This window comes from Ascaphus truei, chromosome 6 (genome assembly GCF_040206685.1).
Source record: "Ascaphus truei isolate aAscTru1 chromosome 6, aAscTru1.hap1, whole genome shotgun sequence".
Classification (NCBI taxonomy): domain Eukaryota; kingdom Metazoa; phylum Chordata; class Amphibia; order Anura; family Ascaphidae; genus Ascaphus; species Ascaphus truei.
Genome location: NC_134488.1, coordinates 62,439,305 through 62,466,854, shown reverse-complemented (window position 1 = coordinate 62,466,854; position 27,550 = coordinate 62,439,305). Strand labels below are relative to the sequence as shown.

At 45.4% G+C, this 27,550-nt stretch overlaps 1 protein-coding gene across 2 annotated transcripts in view; it reads left to right on the top strand.

Moving 5' to 3' along the window:
* The first annotated feature begins 3,611 nt into the window (after positions 1-3,611).
* COL8A2 (collagen type VIII alpha 2 chain) overlaps positions 3,612-27,550 on the top strand; it is a 97,399-nt gene continuing 73,460 nt past the window's right edge. The window contains exons 1-2 of one of the 2 annotated variants that reach the window (XM_075604552.1): positions 3,612-3,982; positions 9,474-9,651. The gene's annotated coding sequence lies outside the window, so the exon portion shown is untranslated. The remainder of the gene's footprint in view (positions 3,983-9,473; positions 9,652-27,550) is intronic. The other variant, XM_075604551.1, reaches the window with a different exon arrangement.

The following is a 27,550-nucleotide window of genomic DNA, read 5'->3' as shown; positions in this document are numbered from 1 at the left end:
ATATATATATATATATATACACAGTGGTTGACAAATCACCAAAAAATCTACTTGCCACACAAAAAAAATCTACTCGCCACCTAGTACCAAACGTGTGCTGCTTGGGCCAATATTTACTCGCCCGGGGGTTAAATCCACTCGCCCGGGGCGAGCAATGTATAGGTTTGTCGAACACTGTATATATATATCTCTCTCTAAGAAGAAAAAGTCTAAGGATGTCTTAGCGTTACTCTGATCCAGACCCCGTAATAGGTCTTTACCAGTTGATAAAAGAGAGTAGAGGAAAATAACGCCGGCAAATTGATGTTTGTAAATCATGCCTATGCCCATCCAGACCCTATAAAATTCCCATTAGAGGGGAGTAATGGTAAGAATAGTTATGACTTAATGAACAGAACATGAAGTCCCTGCATTAACCTTAAATAACTTTAGTGAATATGCAGTGTTATCATAACGCCTCCAATATGTGTCATTATCACTAACCTCCAATATAGTTCACAGTATGCTCTTTATGGTAGAATACTAGACTTAACGGTATGTTATCCTGTTTCAGCCCTGCCCTCTCTCCAGCTAAACAAACCTACTTTTCTTCACTAATCAACACGCACAAGTCTAATCCACTCTTCTCTGTCTTTGACTCCCTACTCAGACCACCCTCTGCCTGTTCTTCTTCCTCCATCTCACCTCAGGACATTGCCGACTACTGTATTTCAAGGAAAAGGTGGAATCCATACGTCAGAACATCCCCTCTGTATCCTCCCATCTCTTCCTAACTCTCCGTCTGCCTTCCTTGACTCTTTTTCCGCTGTCACAGAGGAGGATGTGTCGTTGCTGATATCTTCTTCTCCCTCTACCACCTGTTCTCTTGACCCCATTCCCCCCCATCTCCTAAAACCTTTTGCGCCTACTATAATCCCTACACACATTTTTAATTCCTCCCTCTACTCTGGTACCTTTCCCTCTTCCTTCAAACATGCAACAGTTATACCATTACTCAAAAACAGCAAGCTTGACCCTACCTGTCTTTCTAACTATCGGCCTGTATCCCTCATGCCCTTTGCCTCTAAACTCCTTGAATGTCTTGTATTCTGTCGCTTGCTCCATTTTCTCAACACCTACTCTCTCCTAGACCCTTTACAATCTGGCTTCCGCACTGCTCACTCCACTGAAACAGCCCTCACTAAAATAACTAATGACCTCCATGCTGCCAAAGACAGAGGTCATTATACTCTGCTCATAGTACTTAACCTCTCTGCAGCATTTGATACTGTGCACCACCCTCTTCTCCTTCACATTCTCCATACTCTTGGTATTCGTAACAAAGCTTTATCCTGGATCTCCTCTTACCTCTCCCATCATACTTTCTGTGTTTATTTTGCTACCACCTCCTCCTCTATTGATCTCTCTGTGGGGGTACCCCAGGGCTCTGTCATTGGACCGCTTCTCTTTTCTCTTTACAGACTATCTCTAGGTGACCTAATCGCATCTCTTGGGTTCAAATATCACCTCTATGCTGATGACACACAAATTTACTTTTCAACCCCTGACCTTATACCTGCTGTACAGACGAAAGTTTCTGAATGTCTCCCTGCTATATCATCCTGGATGGTCCTCCACCAACTTACACTTAACATGGCAAAAACAGAGCTCCTCATACTTCCTCCCAAACCTGGCCCTACTACCTTCTTTCCACATTACTGTTGGAAGTACTATCATGAACCCAGTAGCCAAGCACGCTGCCTAGGGGTCACACTCGACTCCTCTCTAACATTCAAAAGGTACTGTAGCTAAAACCTGTCATTTTTTCCTCCACAGAACTATAAAGATACGCCCTTTCCTCTGTTGCTCGACTGCAAAATCTCTGACTCAGGCCCTCATTCTCTCCCGTCTCGACTACTGTAACCTCCTGCTTTCCGGCCTTCCTGCTTCTCACCTGTCTCCCATACAATCTATCATAAATGCTGCTGCCAGAATCACTCTACTATTTCCGAAATGGGTCTCAGCATCTCCCCTGCTGAAATCCCTCACTTGGCTTCCTATCAAATCCCGTATCACACACTCAATTCTCCTCACTTTTAAAGCTTTACACTCTTCTGCTCCTCCTTACATCTCAGCCCTAATTTCTCGCTATACACCATCCCGACTCTTGTGTTCTGCTCAAGGATGTCTTCTCTCTACCCCTTTTGTATCTAAAGCGCTCTCACGCCTTAAACCTTTCTCACTGACTGCCCCACACCTCTGGAATGCCATTCCCCGTAATATCCAAGCAACCTCTCTATCAATCTTTAAGACCCAACTCAAAACACACCTGCTTAAGGAAGCATGAGTAGCTCTATGAGTGATAGTTTTACACCGCATACCATACATAAACCTTGGCCCCTTGCAGACGCGTTTACCAGAATGCCCGCCTACTGTGTCTGTACGTCCATCCTACCAACCAATTAGATTGCAAGCACTTCGGAGCAGGGACTCCTTTTCCTAAATGTTACTTTTATGTCTGAAGCACTTCTCCCCTTTATGTGTTATTTATATTATTTGTTATCTATATGAGTGTCACGTGTATTACTGCTGTGAAGCGCTATGTACACTAATGGCGCTATATAAATAAAGACATACATACATGTTATTCCCCTTTGAAAATACACTGCCAGTCTTAACGTTACGTTAAGTTAGGCTAACACCACATTAAGTGACTTAGCGAAGCTTTGTGGATCTGGGCCTGGGAGGGTCATCCATTAAAGGAGGAGGTGCTGATCGGCACTCTCGCAGTTCAATGAAAACCCCCTAAGGCTCTTATTAAATATGGGGAGATGTGGGTTAATGCTAAATTAGCAACGCCTTGACTTCCATTGACATGAATAGGAACTAATGCATTCTTAATAGTGTATTAGCTGCATCTCACTATATAGAAAAGGGAGGTAAGAGAAGGGTGAACAGCTATACCCAGAGATGCAGAATCTGACATATCCCATTATGCTCCATGTAACTCCTTCCTAAGGGAGCGGGGCCTTAGCCTAACACCTCCAGGCACCACTAATCAGATTACCAGTAGCTGATGTCAACAGGGCAAAGTAGATGCAAGGCACCTAGATACATCAACGGTAAAAGCCGCAGTGAATTAAAGTCGATATTAAACAGGGTACACCTTTACAGGTAACATGACCTTGGTGAAAGAACATTCCCATAGTCTGACTCTTTCAAGTCAGATTAATTCTGTTAACATGTCAATTGTCCCCTCACACTTCATTTATTTGGGGACACAACTATTGACAGCTGTATGTTCTGTTGACATCCATACTCACACTCTTAGCGGTACACTGCACTCACTAGCTCCCTCTCTTAAATTGTGCCCCTTTAAGTTAACCCTTTCGCTGCCAGAGGGGCTTATCATTTACGCACCTCTGGCATCGAAGGGGTTAACTCCATCTCTACACTCCTCTGGCAACCAAGGGGTTAACCAGTGCTTGCTGACTAACACTGCACCTCTTGAATTTCCGGGAAAGTGAACAAAACCTCCCAAAAATACTTTCCTTCCATTACACCTCCCCTCCCCACCCTTGAATACACCCCCCCTCCCCACCCTTAAATACACCCCTTCCCTGCAAGATTGAAAAGAAATACAAAATAAAAATAAAGCACTTGTGTCTGGGGAACTGAAAAGCAATCTGGGGGTTGGAATCCACTCAAAACCTCTTGCTGCCCCCCCTTCTCCAGACACCCGCCCCTCCATCTTAAAGAGAGTTAACCCATCCTAAATAATCACATGTAAAAGTCTGCTTGGGACCCCTACTGCTCACAGTAAGGCTGAGCTCAATGTGGTTCCAGCACAGCTGCTCCCGAGCTGCAAGGTGCTTGCTGCAGTAGCTCTGACTGTCTCACCATCCAGCTGTTCCCCCAGGAGACAAGAAAACTTATCTTCCTCCAGAAGGAGAGAGAGAAAGAGGAAGCCTGATGCCATAAAAAGAAAGCTGAAATCACCACGGTAAGCGTATTCAGCTTTCTCTATACCGTTTCTGCCGCTTTATTACCATATTCTTAAAGGATTTTGTGTGTTACGGTTAAAAGAGGGAATGCGAAGTATGTGTCCCTGATGTCTGTGTATTAGGAGGGATGAGCGGTATGTGTCCCTGAAGTCTGTGTATTAGGAGGGATGAGATGTAGGTGTCCCTGATTTCTCTGCATTAGGAGAGGCGGAGAGGTGTGTGTCCTTTATGCCTGTGTATTAGGAGGAGGTGAAGGGTATGTGTCCCTGATATCTGTGTATTAGGAGGTGGCGAGGTTGATTATAGGCTGCCCTATACAGTCTAGGAATTAAGGTATACCAATATGTGCACATAAAGCAGAGTATGTGACAGCACTATGTGTAATGGAATAAGGCACTCGTGAGATAGGTTACCTTTAGCCATTCCCCCTACTGTGCCACAGACCCCCTCAGCAGAGGCCGTATCTTAATGACAGGTCCTGATAGTTATAGAATTCCTGATGCCATGCTAGCAATTGTCTGTACACTGTACATTAAACTGGGATGGCGAGGGAGTGATGGTTTGAAAATGACACCTAGGTGTTAGGTTACCATCAGGTTGATTCATAATATTAAATGCAGAACAGGTGCAGTAAACTGACATTGAGAATTAGACAGGTCTATCCATGGAGAGGTATGTGTTCCTGATGTCTGTGTATTAGGAGGAGTGAGAGGTATATGTTCCCGATGTCTGTGTATTAGGAGGGGGTGAGAGGTATATGTTCCTGATGTCTGTGTATTAGGAGGGGGTGAGAGGTATGTGTCCTTGATGTGTGTGTATTAGGAGGGGGTGAGAGGTGTGTGTCCCTGATGTATTTGTCTGAGGAGAAGGCAAGTCCCTTATCTCCTTGTAGGATTGATACCTTTTAATAGGAGGTTATATGCAGGTGAATTTGGTTGGGAAGTGAGAAGCACTAAGGGCAAAGTGAAGCTCCAAAAATGGACACACAGCTCCCAAGCCAACATTTACTGTGCACAATATGCATCAATTTGCATCACAGTAATAAGGTGATTTGGGTCTATGTAGCCAATATAAAGTCACTTGAAAAAAACAGGGGTTATATGGAGCAATAGGAGGAGTTATAGGGAGGGGTTATATGGAGCAATAGGTGGAGTTATAGGGAGGGGTTATATGGAGCAATAGGAGGAGTTATAGGGAGGGGTTATATGGAGCAATAGGTGGAGTTATAGGGAGGGGTTATATGGAGCAATAGGTGGAGTTATAGGGAGGGGTTATATGGAGCAATAGGAGGAGTTATAGGGAGGGGTTATATGGGGCAATAGGAGGAGTTATAGGGAGGGGTTATATGGAGCAATAGGAGGAGTTATAGGGAGGGGTTATATGGGGCAATAGGAGGAGTTATAGGGAGGGGTTATATGGAGCAATAGGTGGAGTTATAGGGAGGGGTTATATGGAGCAATAGGAGGAGTTATAGGGAGGGGTTATATGGAGCAATAGGTGGAGTTATAGGGAGGGGTTATATGGAGCAATAGGTGGAGTTATAGGGAGGGGTTATATGGAGCAATAGGAGGAGTTATAGGGATGGGTTATATGGAGCAATAGGAGGAGTTATAGGGAGGGGTTATATGGGGCAATAGGAGGAGTTATAGGGAGGGGTTATATGGAGCAATAGGAGGAGTTATAGGGAGGGGTTATATGGAGCAATAGGAGGAGTTATAGGGAGGGGTTATATGGAGCAATAGGAGGAGTTATAGGGAGGGGTTATATGGAGGGGTTATATGGAGCAATAGGAGGGGCTATAGGGAGGGGTTATATGGAGCAATAGGTGGAGTTATAGGGAGCGGTTATATGGAGCAATAGGAGGGGTTATAGGGAGGGGTTATATGGAGGGGTTATATGGAGCAATAGGAGGGGCTATAGGGAGGGGTTATATGGAGCAATAGGTGGAGTTATAGGGAGGGGTTATATGGAGCAATAGGAGGGGTTATAGGGAGGGGTTATATGGAGTGGTTATATGGAGCAATAGGAGGGGTTATAGGGAGAGGTTATAGGGAGAGGTTATAGGGAGCAATAGGAGGAGTTATAGGGAGCAGTTATATGGAGCAGTAGGAGGAGTTATGGGGAGAGTTTATATGGATCTATATGAGGTGGTAGGAAGGGGTTATCTCCTACAACCTCATCTAACACAGGACTTACCCAGTGCAGTGTATGAGGGTAACTGGTTTATGTAAGACTGTGCCTTATTGGAGAGCAGGAAGCTTGCAGGTCAGCCTGCATTGTCAGGGAAAGCCTGTGCCCTTGTGAGGTGTCAGATGCTAACTGTGCAGTTACTTAGCAGGCAAAAAAATACAGCAACATTGAGTCTGGCTTATCTGCAGAAAGCAGCTTACACCACATTGTAGCCTAATTCTAATACAGTGGCTACTCTGTGTGATATCTCCTGCCTGCCTTATACATGTTCCCACTACCTAAGATTAACCTCTGCACTGCCACAAATGTATTTTAACATTTATGTGACCGTTTACATTCAGACACAGACTTTCGGGGCCTGGAGCAGAGCATACAGTGCACGCTGCTTTTGTGACAGGGGGCCAGCTCTGTGCTCACAGCTCAATAGGGAAACAGTGTCGCGGAGATCCCAAAGGTGCAGTGACCGGGGTCAGGGTTAGTGGTCAGATCCGAAAGAAAAGAAATTCATACTGGGAATGAGCGACAAACAAGCCTGAGGCAGCAACAAGGGGTTAATATATAGAAAAGAAACCGGTGGAAGGTTTTGGAATAGCGCGTGCGATCTGAATGTAAGAAGGACAAATAAAGACAATTTGTACAAGTTAAAAGAAAAAAAAACAGATATTTTTGGGCAGACTGAGTGGAAATGTAATGGTATAAAAAAAAAAAAGTCACATCACGGAGGGAAATGTCTCTGAGTTGTTTGTCCCAAAGTCCTGGTGCTATTCGGGCTGCCACGTGGGCTGGACGGGGTCTGGGGCAGCCTTGGCAGGGACTGCGGAGTCTGGCAGGACAGGGAAGCTGCGGAGTTCTACGGGATGTTATGTGCTCGGAATGGGGACGTCTGCACAGCACGGGAGATACTGCTGTATACACAGCTATCTCGCACCCCGCCTCCTGCCTGATACACACAGCTATCTGGCACCTCGCCTCCTGGCCTGATACACACAGCTATCTCGCACACCCGCCTCCTGCCTGATACACACAGCTATCTGGCACCTCGCCTCCTGGCCTGATACACACAGCTATCTCGCACACCCGCCTCCTGCCTGATACACACAGCTATCTCTCATTCTGTTCTTCTGGCATTCTCTGCTCTCTGTGATATGCACAGCTATCTGTCACTCTGCTCTCTGTGATATGCACAGCTATCTGTCAGTCTGCTCTCTGTGATATGCACAGCTATCTGTCAGTCTGCTCTCTGTGATATGCACAGCTATCTGTCACTCTGCTCTCTGTGATATGCACAGCTATCTGTCACTCTGCTCTCTGTGATATGCACAGCTATCTGTATAGACCAGGGGTCTGCAACCTCTGAAGGAGGAGATATTTGGAGAGCTGTAACGCATGCATGAATATTACACCCCACACACGCATGCACATACTGTACTATACCCACTAATAGCTATATACTGTATAAGCATTAACATACGGCAAAGTATGTAGGGGAATAAAATGCATCACAGTAATACAGTAAGTCACCCCAGCTGCTGCCTCTCTCCCTCACTGTCCTGCGGGGGGTGGGGGGGGGAGTCCGGCCGGCGCTGGTCGGGCCTCCTGTTGCCGCTGGACCCGGCGTCTCCCTAGCTGCTAGCCTGCCTCCTGTACTGTCCCATGCCGGGCTCTGTGACGTCGGCTAGCGCCAGAATTTGCGACATGCACTTACGGCGCGCACCGGCATGAGAGCCCAGCGTGGGACAGTACAGGAGAGAGGCAGGCTAGCAGTTGGGGAGGCGCCGGGTCCGGTGGCAACAAGAGGCCCGACCAGCGCCGGCCAGCCGGACTCCCCCCCCGGAGGACAGTGAGGGGGAGAGGCAGCAGCTGGGGGGCGGCAACCTGCAGAGAGCCGCAAGTAGCAGCGGGAAGAGCCGCAGGTTGCCGACCCCTGGGCCAGGTCATGCAGAAGATGTATGGTAACTCTCATACACAACTACATCATGTATGATACACAGCTATCTCTCATATACCACCTTCTGTATGACACACAGTTATCTCCTATTTACCTATGTCTCGCTGCTCTTCTATGTATCTCTCCTCCTGTGAATGATACACACAGCTATCTGTCACGCTGCTCTTCTGTGTGTATATATATATATATAGATAGATATATATCTATCTATATATATAGATATATATCTCTATATCTCCTGCCAGTATCAGAGCTTGAACATCCCCAAACAAAAGGAGTCTGCATTGAAAAGGGCTTCTGTTAACCCCTTCGCTGCCAGAGGGGACTTCTGCGTCAGGCAGCCATAAGCATCCCTTAACTGTGTAAGGCAGGAACCCCCTGGCACTGCAGTGGTTAATGTATACTTCTAATAACATGCGGGATTAGGGTTTCATGTGATACATTATTACTCACTTCCTGAGCCCCGGAGAGGCCTGACAATCACATTCTTACTAACGCTCCTTTGACTCCGCTGTTTTTTCCCCTGGATGTTAGTAAGAGGTGGTGACAGGGACAAGGGACACTCGTTGAGAAGGAGCTTGGGGGACAGAATGACAGACAGGGGGCAGTGACAAGGACAGGTCATTGACGCACAGCAGGGCACAGAGACAGGAAGTGGTGACAGAGAAAAGGGGCAGTCACCTTATAGAGAGAGTTTAGGGGACAGATGGAACACAATCAGGACAGTGACAACCCATAAGATTTTAGAAGGTGCATGCAGACAGACACATTGGGGGTTATTCATTAAACCAACATAGTGCTGACCCAGGCACTATGAAGTCAATGGGAGTTTCCGTGCGATAGCGCCCTGTTCGGCCCCATCTCAGTTTAATAAATAACCCCCATATCGCTGTTGTGTTGGGTGTATACTGTTGGTCCATCTGGCACCAAGCCTGGTTGATATATTTTGGGGTGAAACATGTCGGGTTTTGATACAAAGTACTGTACCTCAGGGGTGCGCAAACTTTTGGCCCTGCGCACCCCCCCCCCTGCTTGCTCAGCCCCAGTGCTAGCGCCCCCCTACCTGGTACTCGGCATCAAATGCTGCAGAGCGGCGTCATGAGACGTCACGTGGCCCTGCGGCGTCATTTAACGCTGCGTCGCCAAAGCTGTCGGAGAGAAGGTAAGTGAGTAGGTCGCGCTCGCTCCCCGGCATTTAATTTAAATGCTTTGGGAAAGAGAGCGGGACCTCTGAAACCGCCGCGCCCCCCCCCTGAAAAAATTATTGCGCCCCCAGTTTGCGCACCCCTGCTATACCTAAAGCCCCCCCCCTCGTTTTGTGAAATCGAAACAACTTTTTCTTGTATGTGCAGTACATTGTCAAAGAGCTAACAATCGATTCTGTTGGCAACTTGAGCCGCCGCCGCCGCGAGACAAAAGCAACAAAACAGCCAGTCTGGAACTGAGGCGTCCCACTTCAGAGGCCAGCAGCCCACCGCAAGGCCACTCCCTCTCCTTCCTGTTACATTCTTTAGTGAAAATGCCCCTGAGGTAAATGACTTTGTGCTGATTTGTCTGGGCTGCGTGTTCACCTCCAAATTAGTCTTTTATGAAACAGCCGGGCTCAGAAGACTTAATTTCATTAAAAACATTCTTTTCATATTTTTATAAAGCCCGGAAAATCCAAGGTGCTTACGCCGGGAATGCAGCCGGAATGTAAATGGGCTTATTGTGCATTAGTTACTGTATCATATAAAGAAATGGGAAGGGGAGTCAGAGGCGGGGAGACATTAACCGTGTGGTGCCCGGAGCAAACCATGAGATGCCAACTGCAGTGAGGCTCAGTGGCAGGGTAATATCCTACAGGTGACAGAGGGACAGGGACAGATAACCCTTCAATCTGTCCCTGTTAATGCGGCGGGATGTAGTGACGGACGGCAAGGGCCGGCGACTCGTGAGCCTGTAACCTATCCCAGCAGTGCTCAACTCCAGTCCCAACGTTACCCCCTCCTCCCACCTCCCCTCCAACAGGTCAGGTTTTCAGGATATCCCAGCTTACGCACAGATAGCTCAATCGGAGGCTGTGCTGAAGCAGGGACTGATTGAGCCACCTGTGCTGAAGCATGGGTATCCTGAAAACAGACCTGTTTGGGGGGGGGGGGGGGCTGAGGACTGGCGTTGAGCACCCTGCCCTACCCTGTGCCCAGCAATCTGTCCCATTTAAAGCTGCAGTTCAAGCAATATCCTTCATGTGTGTTTTATTTAAATAAATCAGTTCTGTGCTACGAGAAAATACTTGTAGCGTTTTAAAAATATATATATTCTAATGTAACAAGCATTTTTGTTTCTATAGCAACCATTTACAAAGTCACACCCTCTTCCTCTTCTGAAACAGGTTCTAGCACACCCCTTTTGCCATCTCTTAAGCAGTGCACCAATTGTATCTAGTGATTGCCTGGTCACATGATCTTCCACACAGAACTGATTTTAAAGAACCCCCAAGCCGAATCTTCAGCGATCGCTTACAGGAGAACGGATCGATCGGCAGCTTAGCTAATCACGTGTCAGTGTGCAGATTGTATTGATGCACATATTGAATGAACTTTTATTTTTAAACGGCAGCTTGAACTGCAGCTTTAAACACAGGATGATATAGTCACACACAGGTGGGCCATATGACACCAAGTCTTTCCCCTGTGCACTCAAGTGACACAGTGATATGCTACAGGAGGGTCCTATTAGATGGCCCCTTGCCCTTATAGGGTAAAACTGTGACAATCTGAAGGTCCCATGTCTGTCCCACTGAGTTATAGAGATGACAGTGGCACATATATAGTGCAGTGATATGACAGACTGAGCCGATACAAGTGACAGGCACAGGGCTTCTAAAGATGATGCATTCAGTCAGGCTGTAGGTTGACAGGAGAGTTCTGAGTCTTTTCTCACCACTGTGCTCTGTGACAAAGGCACTTAATCTGTAAACAGCAATAGCGCCAGCGCGCACAATTGTACAGAAAGCCCCATTGAAGTAAGATCGGCACTATCGCAGATTACTGAATAAGGGCCATAGTGGGTAAGAGAAATGTCATATTGTCATTGTGTCTGCCTAGCCCACTGTATTGTAATACAATCACAACTAAAATGGTTGTAGGGTTTACATTTAAAAGACCTCAATGCCTGATAGAGGATGGAGAGGGGGAACTTCAGAGACTTCAATGAGAATTAAAGAGGCAAGCAGCCCTTTAAAAAAAAAATTTGTTTTAATATATGCAGCCTTTGATTACCTTTATTGAAAACGATTGACCTAAGCTACCGATCGATTAGTTCTTCCGTAATCGATCAGCAAAGATCCTACTTCCCAGGCTTCACTAAATGTTCGCCTTTCAGTTTCAATCAATCCTTCAGTCGGTGTAACTCAGCAGCTACAATGTATTCTTATATTACTAGGGTAACATTATCTAGTATTACAGTTTGCAGCTCAAACTGCTGGGAATATTGGCAACAAATTATCACAAAAAGGAAAGTGTTACAAAGTTCTTGCTCTTCTGGGGAGGTGGGCTAAAACCTGCTATAGAAATCAAAGGACGCACAGTATATTAAAACTCATTAAAAATGGCATTAAGAGTTGAATTAAACTTTGTAAGTATTGTTTAATACTATAGAACTGATTTATTTATAAAAACACATGTAGCATATTACATAGACTGCTCCCTTAGGAGGGAGGCATCTTACAGACCAGCAGCTGAAGGGGGATGTAAGGAAGATTTTTCACTTAAAGAGTAGTAGATGCATACAACAGCTTTCAAGCACAAGGTGTGTGGAGCAAATGCAGCCAAAGAAAGCAAGATAGGAGCATTATAGGTAGCAAGTACTGAATAAATGGCTTACGTCTTGTGCAATATAGGATGTACAGTAGTAATCGGGGTTGCCACCACTTTGGGTTTGACCCGGAGACTACGGGTTTTGGCCGCGTACAGTATCTCCGGGCTTACCTAGTAAACCTCCGGGTGGCGGTGTGCCCTGATAGTAATACACAAGCAAGTAATACACAAGCAAATAGGCAGGCTTGGGGTCATTGTTTAGGTTTCTCACATGACCATAAAATCATATGCTAAATCTGTGAAGTTTTATTAGTATCATGTGAATACATGTGATAAACAAGCATTATATTACCAGCAAAACTGCCATTAGTCAATTACGCTGACAAATACCAAAGGCAGAGGGCCTGTTTAAGACACCGATTAACTCTAATATCTGTGCGGGAACGCAAACACACACAAAGGCCAAGATCCTCAAAACCACGTTAAATTATATAACATGGCGTTACCCTAACTTACCTTTACGTTGGGCCTCCCCGTGCATCTGCAACGGCCAATAATCTTATCGTTACATCATGTTGTTTTCCTCCGCCGTTGCATTAACTATAATGGTCGTTAGTGATAATTACATGCAAATGATATGCAAATTAGGCCTTGCCATAACAGCTCCTATCCACCAAAATGCGTTAAGGTTAACGCTGTGATTTAACGTTACGTTAGTTCGTTCATACCTAAACTTGGAGGTACTCACACCCAGGCCATGAAATAAGAAAGCTCTTCAGCCCGAAGCGTGGGGAGGCATGACCGATAAGGCCAGGCTCCCCCCCTAAGCCCTCCCCCTGTAGCTGCCTTACCTCCTAGGGCTGTCGGGATAGCGTGACGCGCTGCAGGGGTGGATCTCTCAGAGGGTTAGGCGGGGGTGGGATGTCATTCCGCGCCTTGCTGTGTTCCCCACCCATCCACCGCTTGTTCATGTTACTGTGTGTTATGATTGTGCCTTAAAACAAAAATAAACAAAAAAGAGATGGAAAGCGTAAGAAGCGATAACGCTGTTTAAAATACGTTTAAAAAAAAAGAAGGAAATAAGATATGTTACAGCTTCCTTTATATTGTGTATTTTGGGACTTTGTTCTTGCCTCTGTCACGGCGGCTGGTTGGGGGGTAAGTGCTGGATGACCTTGCCAGACGGGGCTCTGTGGGTCGCTAATGCCTAATGGGGGGATTTATTGGCGGGTGGGCAGGGCTCATTGTGCTTTGGGTACCTGGGGCCCACTCTCGCTGTGGATGAGTCATCAGATCGGTCCGGGCTGTGCGGTTCTTGGCTTGGGGTGTTTGCGGGCCATGGTTGGGCACCATTGGCATTGTCAGGTTTTGGGGAGCACTTTGGCTGGGTTGGAACTTACTGTTGTCTTGTCTTGTATTAATAAAAGAAGTGTCCGTTTAACCTCCAGACCGTTGTGTGCGAGTTTTATTTATGGGTATGTATTTTATTGATTGGGGGGAGTGGCTCACAGGCTCCGAGGTCAGGCCTTTTACAGGGTCATTATTTAAATAACATATTATTTGCAGCATTATTAACCTCTCCTCTTTCCCAACTTGAGTTAAACACCGATTTCAGGGACTAGGTCGGAGTAACGCGAAGACTGACACGACATCACATTATTGGAAGATAACACAACATTATGATGCAATAACGTAATATTAAGCCTATGCTAATGAGATGTGCAACGGCCATTGTTTTTGCATATAAGTAGTTTTGGGGATATGCGTTAACCTCAGGGAAAGTAATGTCTGTTCCTGTATTAGGCTACGGCCTTGCTGCACGCGCGTCTGCCAGGCTGGCGGCGCGTGCAGCAGAGTCCCACGGTCTGTAGTGAGCTGCAGGGGGAAATATGGGGGGGCGTGACGGGAGCGCGATCGTAATGTCACCCTGCAGGTTCGCCCTCATTGGCTGAACCACCGGGGGGCGTGGCCTAGCGCTCCGTCGCGATTCCTGATCTCAATTCTCTTGAGAGCAGGAGAAACTGTCTCGCAGCGCGGCGGCCAGCCCTCGCAGCGGGCCCGGCCCCATTGTGGGGCGGCTCTTGTCCCTGTAGCATACGCCACAGCGGGCGCTGCAGTAGCCAGCAGGGACCTGGCCCTAGGTAACATCACAAGCACTGATTTAATGGAGCTTGTGGATATGTCTATAGAGAGCTATATAACATGGCAATTGTGGAGCTCAATGCATGTATATAGCATCATTGTCTTCTCTCTATGTCAATGTATCAACATATTTGCTCCTGTTTTTGCCCCATAAGTGTCACTTTCCTGATTTGGTGAGTTACAGTAGGACGGGGTGACACAGATCCACAGATTACAATGAGATTAAACCCTGCGTCTCCGTCCATCACATTCTCCCTTTAAACTGCGTCCGAAAAAGATGCTGGCTTCTGACAATCTGCCCTAGATGTCAGGAACTGACCCTTACAGAACAGTGCACTGAAATGTACAAGTGCGTCAAAACACAGTTTCACGCCTCCAAGTTGCCTTGATAATACAGAACCCCTCGGGGTTTATTTATTAATCAAACTCTACCTGCTGCCCAACTCGTGTTAGACTGATAAACAGACCCACAGTATTAGTGGTGTGGCTGTGACTTCTTAACCCCTTGGTCCAAAGAGGTGTTCCTGTGCAGTAGGACTGTGCCTCACACACGGGACTAGTGGAGCTGCGGAGGGCAGATGCATGAGACAAGACAGTAGCTAATACTGAATGTGGTGTGGTCCCTACTCCCTAATTATAATGACGACTCTCTGTGTTAGTGGGTTAACGTTATTGCCCCAGAACCTGTGGTCTGAAGGAGTTGTCCTCGTGTAGAGACAGTTGTCTTCTGTTTGGTTCAATTCAGTAATATAGCTAGGAACATTTTCAACAAAAATACTATTAATTAATGTGTTGTTGGCATTTGAAATACTGGATTGATTACCCCTTCACTGACCAGAAGGTCCAGCAATACACTGATAAAGGAAAAGGGTTAAAGAACTCCCCGTATCAACTGCCTCCAACTTGCCCTAGTGGAAACCTGAGTGTTTACATTGCTAAATATGATTTATATGAAAAAACTGCTTCACAAACTGCTCTCTTACCCCCACTTATGGTCTTCTAGCCGTAGCCCAAATTACGACTCCAATCCCCACCAGGGTCTAGCTGCAGCCCTAATTCGCACTCTAAACCCAATGGGGTTTGGCCTTGAGCCCTACTGTACCCTCATAACCACCTATGAACCGATTTAAAGCGTATTAACCAGCGTACACCCAATGGCAGTCGGGTTTAAGCCCTAAATTACCTCTTGTTCTTGCAAAGGAGGGTTAACCCCCACTTATCCAATTACGAAAGGGTGGCAGCTCTAATTACCACAGCACCCATAATTATGGCCAGCGTCTCTAATTATCCCTACACCCCTACCCTAAAACTTCCAACTCGTCCCTCGCCAACTGCCCCTTGCAATCCTATTGTGCTTGGCTGCGGAAGCTGTCATTATATACCAAACCAGCCCAGCAAAGGGAGCCTTTTATTTGACTCAGAATCTGTTTGTACAGAAAACACAGCAGACTCCAGCCCCCAATTAAATGGCGAACACGAGATTTAAAAAAAAAAAATTATATGCGATCTAGTTTCTTTTACACCGCACCCTATGTTCGGCTTCCAGAAAAAAAAATGTAAAAAAAATGAGGGAGCCGAAATATATCATTTTTTTTTCTTTTTTACACAAAAGGAGAACTTTACAGAAAATGTAGATTTTTTTTTCTTACAGAAGTTACCAGTGCTTGTTTTGGCCTTTTCCCAGCTGTTCCTTTCAGAGCTACAATAAAGCCTCGTTTTTTTCGCTGCTGTTTTCTCTTAATTCAAACCAGAAAACGTCTTGGGCTGAGCCAAAAGGTAACAATAATTGATTGACTTTTGTTTGCTGGTGAGGTTAACCCTTTGGATGCTGCCAGGGGAAAGGCAGCACATTTGCTGAGCTCCTCTGCCAGCTGAAGGGTTGGAGCAATAACCTCCCCTGACCCCCCTGTGCTTTCCTTGGAGTTCCTAAGCGATATGTGCTTTTCAAGGTCGGGAAGGATTAATATGGGGGCGTGTGTCCTCCTTATGTGCAGATGTAATGGGTGAGGTGTCTGGAATTTGGGGTGCATAGATCTTGCTTTCATATGTCTCCCTGATGTCAGAAGTCCTGAACCTAGACAAATAAAACTGGGTATGTACAAAACATGAGTGCCCACTTGCTACTGATCCCAAATAATAGATCAATACAAAACGGTTGCTTTAAAAAACAACAACTCCTGGTTGGTTTATTCTAGCAGATGAAATGCTCTTGAGTTGTGGGAAACATCATGCCCTCCAAATGTACCTATTGTGTATGTCCTGTACCTATTGTGTTTCCTGTACCTATTGTGTATGTCCTGTATCTATAGTGCATGTCCTGGTACTGTCCATGGGTACTATTGTGTAGTGAGATCCAGTGTGGAATGGAGCTGAGACAACTACAGTAGAGTTACTGGTGCGATATTCCTAGAATTTGCAAAGGCTTTTGATACTGTTGATGATGTTATCTTGTTAAACAAGAATCAGTGCTCTAGAATAGGGGAGCATGGTTTAAATTGGTTTCACTCACACCCAGGGTTGCCACATTCTACTGAAGGCCAACCCAGAGATAAGTCTAAATAAATATTCTCTCTTACCGGCAGCGTCTCCCGGCATTCGCCTACATCTCCCCCTGCAACTCCCATCAACAAGGCTGCGCGGCGTCAAATGACGCCACGTTGCCATGACAATGGGATGCTACGTGATGTCACGACATTACGCAGCGCCAAGTTGTCATGACACGCCACCCGGAGATTAACAAACTAAACCCATAGCCCGGATATAAATAGTCAAACCCAGAGTGGTGGCAACCCTGCTCACACCTATCGGGTAGATCCCAATTTGTGTCTCTCAGGTTCTAACTCCAACCCTTTGGATGTCACCTATGGTGTCCCGCAAGGCTCTGTTCTGGGTCCCCTACTGTTTGTCATCATTAATGATCCATCTCCAGCTTGTAAGGCAGATTCAATGCACATGTATGCGGATAGCACATTCTTTTATGCACACAGCCTCACTGAAGTTGAACATGTACAGTACTTCAATCTGATTTTTCTAGACTTGAAAACTGGATTTCCTAAAACATTGTTTTTAAACACAGACAAAATTGTAACGATGGTATTTTGGACTAAGGCTACATTTCTAAAGATACCAACGACAGAGCTACAGATCAGAACCAACTCTAACACCGTTCCAGCCCCTGTCACTAGTTTTAAATATCTGGGTATATGGTTTGACTCCCATTTAACATTTGGGTTGCACATTAATGTATTAATGTAACTGTGTGTTGTCATCATAACTCTGTGCCCAGGCCATACTTGAAAACGAGATGTAACTCTCAATGTGTTACTTCCTAGTAATGTTCCAGAGGGGAGGTGCAGTCACGGATTACAGCAAGCTGCCATGGGTGCTCAAATCACAGTGAACAATGCTTTCGCAAACCCCGCCGTGGTTCAAAGTCCAAAGATGAAAGAAGAGGGGCACGCCAATGGTCTTACTCAATAAAAAAAATGGATTTATTAGCAGTGATCGATCCGCTTGTGAAAGGTTTGCAAGCGGACCAAAACGGCGATCACTGCTAACAAATCCACTTTTTTTTATTGAGAAATACTGTCGGAGTGCTGTTCTTCTTTCATCTTTTTTACTTCCTGGTAAAATATTTTATAACTAAATCTTACTGGCGGACGCTCGGAACCTTCAGCTAATTACAGCAGCTTGAAAGGCAATAACTCATTTCACAAATGATCGGCCGCTTGTTGGGAGATTATCGCGACTTCTATTTTAGGCGGATAAATGTACATACCGTATACATATAAATCCACAAAAACAAGTGTTTTATTTGTGAAATTATCTTGGCACAGCATACAGTAAGTTGCATCTTACAGTGACTCAATAGCTTGTAAACTCCTGTATCCCACTGTACCTAATTTCATGTGCCCAAAGTTGCAGGGTCTGATACATTTTAGTCCATAACTTCCATTGTCAGCACAAGAGGAGATTCTATGGGATAGAACAGATCAGGGCTCCAGGTAGAGACCACACGCTCACGAAGTACTCAGGCTACCCTGGCATGTGGGGGGGGGGGGGGGGGAGGGGGTGGGGGGGGGGGGTATTGAGAGCCTGTTTCAGGACTGGTTTACATGGGACATACCCAGGAAACCTGCTTTATGCAGATGGCATTGACATATGGGATGGGGAGTAAATAAACTGTTCAAAACGGGAGCAAACTGTGTCATTCTGACTGCGTCCCTTTGAGTCAATGGGGGAGATGTGTCACCATGACGAGTGTGCATACAGAGGTTTGTTTTGACGCATTGCTCCATTTTGTACTCGCGTTTGTGTCAAATGTAACCAAGCGTTTGTTACATTTGACGCAAATTCTTCGCCAAAAAAGTTTGCGCCCCCTCAGGGTTGGCAGATTCTTTTGGGATGCAAATACAAGATACAAAAGTGACGCAGCGAAATGCAGAGTTTGCTACGTCTCATCTCACTTCTTTAACCCAGGCAGGGCTGAAAAAGCTGTGTAATACGGCAGGCATAAGCGTATAGGGGTTCATGTTAAAATGAATAAGAAGCAAAAAGTAACACACTGTGTGCTCATTTGCATGCCATTACCCAGAATCACTTGCTGCAGTGGAAGCACTGTATGCTCTTAGATAATGGAGAATGGCAGAGGGCTGTAGACCTGTCTTATACATGTGAATGTGCTCACACGTGGAATTTGTGTTTGCTCTACATCTCATTATAATCTGTGCGTCATGTAACGCTCCAAATCACAAGGGGATGCAAACGACACAAAACTTGGAACAAATACCTTGATACATTGACGCAAAGAGACTCAAGGTGAAATTACACAATTTGCCAACTCATAATGTTACTATCTTGCCCACTGAGCATGTCCTTTTATAAAAAAAAACCCCATAATTTTCTTAAACTCTAGGTTCCTAGGTTACCATGATAACCTTTAGACTGCACTGGGCTACGGGGAGAGCTCCATTTTAACCACCCTTAACACTTAATATTCCAAACGGAGCAGCAGATACTAAACATAAAAACAGCGTTGGAAAACTCAAGAAGAGATGACTGCTCAATGGAAGAAGCAACATGAACAAGATTCATGCATATGGGACTGGAGCAATTTGATCAGCGTCAAAATGACCAAGTAAATAAATCATTTTGTTGGGAAAGCTCAGAGCAAGAAGAAAGGGGCTCACATTCTCGTGATGAAATTCAGGGGGGTTACGACATCCCCTGTTTTCCAGCCTTCTGGTAAAAAGCCGTCCTGTTCCTCTCTGTAGAACTTGGATGGGGTAGTGAGGAATCTCTATGGACTGCAGCCTCTAATCTGCCCAGCGTCACAAAAAACCTATTACAAACCCAAGATAGTTTTATCCCAGTCATTGGGGGGAAATAGCGATCTCCATCATTGTATTGTACGTTTCCTTATGGGTAGCTTCTAAGAAGTGTATCAACAAGTCACACCAAGCTGCCATCAACAAGTCACACCAAGCTGCCATCAACAAGTCACACCAAGCTGCCATCAACAAGTCACACCAAGCTGCCATCAACAAGTTACACCAAGCAGCCATCAACAAGTCACACCAAGCTGCCATCAACAGGTTACACCAAGCAGCCATCAACAAGTCACACCAAGCTGCCATCAACAAGTCACACCAAGCTGCGATCAACAAGTCACACCAAGCTGCCATCAACAAGTCACACCAAGCTGCCATCAACAAGTCACACCAAGCTGCCATCAACAATTCACACCAAGCTGCCATCAACAAGTCACACCAAGCTGCCATCAACAAGTCACACCAAGCAGCCATCAGCCATCAACAAGTCACACCAAGCTGCCATCAACAAGTCACACCAAGCAGCCATCAACAAGTCACACCAAGCTGCCATCAGCAAGTCACACCAAGCTGCCATCAGCAAGTCACACCAAGCTGCCATCAACAAGTCACACCAAGCTGCCATCAACAAGTCACACCAAGCTGCCATCAGCAAGTCACACCAAGCTGCCATCAACAAGTCACACCAAGCTGCCATCAACAAGTCACACCAAGCTGCCATCAGCAAGTCACACCAAGCTGCCATCAACAAGTCACACCAAGCTGCCATCAACAAGTCACACCAAGCTGCCATCAACAAGTCACACCAAGCTGCCATCAACAAGTCACACCAAGCTGCCATCAACAAGTCCCACCAAGCTGCCATCAGCAAGTCACACCAAGCTGCCATCAACAAGTCACACCAAGCTGCCATCAACAAGTCACACCAAGCTGCCATCAGCAAGTCACACCAAGCAGCCATCAACAAGTCACACCAAGCTGCCATCAACAAGTCACACCAAGCTGCCATCAACAAGTCACACCAAGCTGCCATCAACAAGTCACACCAAGCTGCCATCAACAAGTCACACCAAGCTGCCATCAGCAAGTCACACCAAGCTGCCATCAACAAGTCACACCAAGCTGCCATCAACAAGTCACACCAAGCTGCCATCAACAAGTCACACCAAGCTGCCATCAACAAGTCACACCAAGCTGCCATCAACAAGTCACACCAAGCTGCCATCAACAAGTCACACCAAGCTGCCATCAACAAGTCACACCAAGCTGCCATCAGCAAGTCACACCAAGCTGCCATCAACAAGTCACACCAAGCTGCCATCAACAAGTCACACCAAGCTGCCATCAGCAAGTCACACCAAGCAGCCATCAACAAGTCACACCAAGCAGCATACATTGTGAAAGCAATCAGCCATATAAGGGGTTCAACTTAGATATGGTGTGTGGCGTGGGGAGTGTAGAAAAAGGATTGTTACGCTATAACGCTGGGAACCTCCCATATAAAGGGTAAGAGTTACCTTATAGAAACTCTACCAGTGTGTGTGGCAGAGTTGAGCTGATACAGTGTGTGTGGCAGAGTTGAGCTGATACAGTGTGTGTGGCAGAGTTGAGCTGATACAGTGTGTGTGGCAGAGTTGAGCTGATACAGTGTGTGTGGCAGAGTTGAGCTGATACAGTGTGTGTGGCAGAGTTGAGCTGATACAGTGTGTGTGGCAGAGTTGAGCTGATACAGTGTGTGTGGCAGAGTTGAACTGATACAGTGTGTGTGGCAGAGTTGAGCTGATACAGTGTGTGTGGCAGAGCTGAGCTGATACAGTGTGTGTGGCAGAGTTGAGCTGATACAGTGTGTGTGGCAGAGTTGAGCTGATACAGTGTGTGTGGCAGAGTTGAGCTGATACAGTGTGTGTGGCAGAGTTGAGCTGATACAGTGTGTGTGGCAGAGTTGAGCTGATACAGTGTGTGTGGCAGAGCTGAGCTGATACAGTGTGTGTGGCAGAGTTGAGCTGATACAGTGTGTGTGGCAGAGCTGAGCTGATACAGTGTGTGTGGCAGAGTTGAGCTGATACAGTGTGTGTGGCAGAGCTGAGCTGATACAGTGTGTGTGGCAGAGCTGAGCTGATACAGTGTGTGTGGCAGAGCTGAGCTGATACAGTGTGTGTGGCAGAGTTGAGCTGATACAGTGTGTGGCAGAGTTGAGCTGATACAGTGTGTGTGGCAGAGCTGAGCTGATACAGTGTGTGTGGCAGAGATGAGCTGATACAGTGTGTGTAGTTGCAGACCTCTCTGCTAGAAAAGATACAGCCCGTGTGTAGGCGTTGTATCTGGCAACTCAAGGTACTGGGGGTCGCAGAGTACCACATTTTTATTTTGACACCCAACGACTGCTTTTCTATTCCCAAAAGTATAATTCCACTTTCTTTTTGAAGAAAAAGAAGGTTCGCTTTAGAAAGCTTCCCTCTCCCCCCATGTTATTTCACAGTATGCTGTACATTATTGTTTTGCCCCAATGTTTAATACAGATAGACATTTGTTTACCGCTACTGTTTAATGAAGCCTTTTGGACCACTAAACAATATGCAATAGGTGGAGAAATAGAGGACTACCTAGGGACTGGCATTTGCCTCATGAGAGCAGATACTCACCCTCTCCTGGGTTAAATCTCCTGCAAACCACTCCCAAGGCAGGTGTCTAGCAGCGCTAAAGAAAAACACCTCCCGCGTGAGCAGCCTGAAGTGTGATTAACCCAAGTCCTTTGGGAACAAATAAACATATCCTGAGGCCGGCAGACATCAACACTCGTCCTGGCATCCTCATTTCTCAGAGCAGCACTGGACGCTCCCTTTGTTTAACCAATAAATGTCATAATCAGGTTTAACAAGTTCACACACACAACAAGATACGAGTATCAGGTGCTGGATGGAGAGGGCTGTGTGTTGACCTTTTTCTTTGATCGTTAAAAATGAATACAGGCATACCCCGCTTTAAGTACACTCACTTTAAGTACACTCGCGAGTAAGTACATATCGCCCAATAGGCAAACGGCAGCTCATGCATGCGCCTGTCATCACGTCCTGAACAGCAATACCATCTCCCTACCTGTACCGAAGCTGTGCGCAAGCAGGGAGACTATAGAGACTGTTACAAATGCGTTATTTACATCAGTTATGCACGTATATAACGATTGCAGTACAGTACATGCATCGATAAGTAGGAAAAGGTAGTGCTTCACTTTAAGTACATTTTCACTTTACATACATGCTCCGGTCCCATTGCGTATGTTAATGCGGGGTATGCCTGTAATTGAGCTACTCTGACTTTAAAGCTGCAGTTCAAGCTGCCGTTTAAAAAAATAAATTAAAAAAATCCCATTCAATATGTGCATCAATGCAATCTGCACACTGACACGTGATTAGCTAAGCTGCAGATCGATCCGTTCTCCAGTAATTGACTGTAATAGATCTCTTACTCAGGGCTATTTAATTCAGTTCTTGCACAGCATTTTGGGCAATGTAGTTCCTGTAATATGATTGACTGGGCAGTTACTAGATACAATTGGTGCACTGCTAGAGAGAGGGCGGGGCTCAAGAGCCAGAGACTATCAGAAGGGGAAGGGGGCTGTCACTTTGGAAATGCTTCCTACATTAGAAACATTAAAAATGTCTTTAAAACTTTTTTTTTTAATGCTACAAGTATTTTCTCATAGCACAGAACTGATTCATTAAAAAAATACACATGTAGGATATTGCTTGAACTGCTGCTTTAAATAAAGAAAATATATCAACAGGTCTAAACTCGAATAGATTAAACAGTAACAAGTGACACTGTTGTGTTGAGCGATGTAAAAATATTGAAAAATGCAATCAGTGCTTTATTCTTAGGCCTCGATTATACTTGCTCCGGCTGTGCGTGCGACCTCGTTACATCACGCATGCGGTGCGCATGCACAAAACCTGCTGGAGGCGTGGTCATGAAGTCACGTGAACGGTTCGCCCTCATTGGCTGCACCACTCACATGACGCGGCCGTTGAGCGGCAATATCGATTTCAAATGCCTGCTCAAAATGTGCGCGCTTGGACGAGTCGTTCGCGCTCAATTGAAAACATTCATTTGTTTTGGCGGCGCACAGGGGTGCACACCGCTATTGTAATCATGGCCTTAGGGCGTGCTTCTATACACACAAAAAAAGAGAAAATTAAGGGAGCAATCCAAGCAATATCCTACATGTGTGTTTTTAAAGAAATCAGTTATATAGTATTAAACAATACTTACTACATTCTTTTTCAAATTCAACTCTTAATGCCATTTTTTTATGAGTTTTAATATATTGAGCACCGTTTGATTTCTATAGCAGGCTTTAGCCCACCTCCCCAGCAGTGCAAGATCTTTGTAACTTTGTATCTTTCCTGTTTGAGATCATTTGTTGCCAATATTCCCAGCAGTTTGAGCTGCAAATTGTAACAATAATGTTACCTTAGTGATATAAGAATACATTGTAGCTGCTGAGTTGCACCGACTGAAGGATTGACTGAAACTGAAAGGCAGCCATGTAGTGAACCCTGGGAAGCAGGATCTTTGCAGATCAATCACGGGAGAATGAATCGATCGGCAGCTTAGGTCATTCGTTTTCAATAAAGATAATCAAAGGCTGAATATATTAAACCCCCCCCCCAAAAAAAAAACATTACCCAGAATCCCTGGCTGCAGTGGATGCATTGTATGCTAAGAGATGATGGAGAAAGGCAGCGCTGCAGACCTGTCTAACATGCGAATACACCACTAGCGGTATTTTTATTTGCTGTACACTGTATGGCGCAGGGTTTTTATCATTTTATTTTTGCTCACCATAACTTGCTTAATGTCTGGTTATACTGTACCCCTGCACTTTAAGAATTTGAATACAGAAAGCGGACGTCGGTCTGTGTGCTGCAGAGATTCTTTCCCTCTCGTTTTCCCCTCTTTGGGGTGCTCCACGTGTCCTGCCCACTCTGCCAATCACCTGATTCTCTTTAGATGTTACTCTCTGCCAATCACCTGATTCTCTTTAGATGTTACTCTCTGCCAATCACCTGATTTTTGACACTATAAAATAGGAGAATAACGGCAGTGGGAAATTCTCCTTGAAGAGGAAGCACCAGATCCTCCGCCATTTTTTATTCCCGTTGGGCTAAAAAGACATTCAACAGTTTTTTTTTGATAGTTTTAATATTTGTTCACACACTTTGTACTTTTATGTTAACATACTAACATACTTACAGACACATGTTTTACTGGTGTCTGGGGCTGTTTTTAAGTCATTTTTAAATGAGCTTTTCCACATAGGACCAAGAAAAACAAATAAATTGTAACTGATGCCTCTCCGCCCACCCCACAACCCACCCACACCCACTCCAAAGAAAAAACATTAACTACGTATATCATTATATTATATCGTAAATTATTTTAAGGTGAGTTGAGACACCTTTTAAAAAATAAATCGGGCAAGTTGAAGTCATTTTAAATATATATATATATTTTAAACGTGTAACATTAATATGGTAAACGAAATCTTTGGAGGGTTTTTACAATCTGTGTCTAATGTCATTTGGTGATAAGACTGTTTGCCAGTCCAGTAAAGTTACAGGGAATCTTGAATTCAGTGAAATGCCAAACATATTGTATGTATATCTTTATTTATATGGCGCCCATAGTGAAGTCAAAGCTCTACACAACACAGGGAGTTTATAATACAATAAGCGCAACAAACAAGATCAGACAAGATCAGGACAGGAAATCCCTGCCGGAGAGCTTACAATGGGCATATTCATGTCTCACGAGATACATACAAATAAAACTGGTTACTTTCAGGGTGACTGAACATATCCAAGGAAGTCGCTAAGTGTTTTTGTTTTGTAATTGCATCAAATGTGGTCATTCTAGATACTCCGTAGTAGTCATTCGGGCCGTTTTCAGCTGAAAATCCCCATTGACGCCAATTTGGGGAATAAAAATAACCCCTAAAGTATTTTACAATAGAAGGGGCCCTTAATATATTACAAACAACGCAGGCAGTAAAGAGGTTAATCATTCTGTACCATAGCAGCTTAGAACTTCGAGGGGCCAGTCACAAATTCTTACCGCTCACCCTAAAACAGCCCCCCCCCATTGTTTTGTTTTTTATAACGCACTTAAACATGTCTATTTTATCCAAACCACAGGCGCCTGGGTTCTGAGAAAGAGGGTGAGAGGCAACAGAGTGGGGAGCAGCGCAGGGAAGCAAGGCGGCAGGGGGGAACAGAATACAAAGCGTAACCCCGCAACACGACACACAGCAACACGACGCACAGCAATGGAACGTGACACACATCAACGCAACGTAACACAGCAACGCAACGTGACACACAGCAATGGAACGTGACACACAGCAACGCAACGTGACACAGCAACGCAAAGCGACACACATCAATGCAACACACAGGAATGCGATGCGATACAGAGCAATGCAATGCACAACACAGCAACACAACACGACACACAGCAACGCAATAGAGCAATGCAACGCGACAGTGCAACGCAACATGACTGCAACACAATGTAACACAGCAACGCAACACCACACAGCAAAGCAACGCCACACTCGGCGTGTCCATGACGTCACGGAGCTGGTTCGCTCTCATCGGGTGAGCCGCTCATATTACCCGGCTGTCGTGCGACAAATGTATATGTTTTCTCGCGTATTGCGAGCGCTCTGCATTGCATGTGCGGCCGCGCGCTTTATGGCCGGCCTCATAGAGGCACAGCATTTGGATCGCGCCGCCTGCGCTGGTGCTCTCACCACGGGTGAGGCCTGAGGAAGAGATGACAGAGACACTGTTAGTAATAGCTGAAAGGAAAGGTACAGGGGCCCATGTACTAAGCAGTGCAAACTGCTTTTTTTTTTAACGTTAAATTGGTGGCACGGAAAACACATTTTAAATTGCGCCTGTGTGCGCTAACCTGCAATGTCTCAATAAAAAACAGTTTAGCGTAGAATATAGCTGCTCTGTGTCCACCAACAAAAATTATACTACGCAGCATTGATGTTTCATTATGTAGGTTAACAAAAGGTATTATTTTCGCAGTATGGCTATTGTACAGTAAATGATATTACACTAATAATTGATATGTACTAACACTAGTTATCAAAAAATAAAAATAATACACTGATACTTTTATTTAAATTGCATGAATCCCACGCAACATGACACAATTCATCAAAGTCAATTTCAAACAACAAATTGTGCATCAGGTGTATAAAGTCTTCATACACACAATACATATTTTATGAAGGTTTGTGCTACTTGTTAAGCCCTGAAATCATAAAGTTTACAAAATAATTTAACCAGACATTAATACAGTTATGGTGAGTAAAAAAGTGGCAAATACCCTCCACCGTGCTGTATAAGGCAAATAAAAATACCACGTGTGAGCACATTCACATGTCTCAGGTCTGCAGCGCTGCCTTTCCCCATTATCTCTTAGCATACAATGCTTCCGCTGCAGCCAGGGATTCTGGGTAATGACATGCAAATGAGCACACAGCGTCTCACCCTTTGCTTCTTGTCTTTTTAAAATAAATGATTTTAAAATGCTTACACTTGTCTGACGTGTCTTTTTTCAGTACATTAATCCCTTCATTTACCAAACATATCCTCGTGCATAAAGTTCCGTTTAGCAAGGAAGGGGTTAATTGGCGGCAGAATGACTTCATATTGCGTGCGACGGCTTATTCATAACCTGCTCAGAACGGCCTGACTGGCCCCTTCCAATAACATTAACCGTGCATTTATCCGCAACACTGGGCAGAATCTCCTCCCCCCCCCCCAAAGCCTGTAAAAGAATCTGGGGCCCGCCAGCGGCTGTAACGCAGCCAAGTCCTGTGTGCAGCGGGGACTTGATTCCAGCGTTAGGAGCGGTGTGGAAATCAAGGCTTTAACGCTGAATGGGTCACTGACCCCGAACGACGTGTTTCCCGACCGCAGAAAGTATCGTGTAATCTCGCCCGTGCCAAAAGAAATCTCGGGGAGGACATTTCAGCCGGCAGGTTTGGTTCTGTTGACTGCACGGTTACCATGGCGTACGCTCCGTTGGAGGAGGTGGTATGGGTGGGTGTTAACCTTTTTGCTGCCGCTGAGGCTTGCA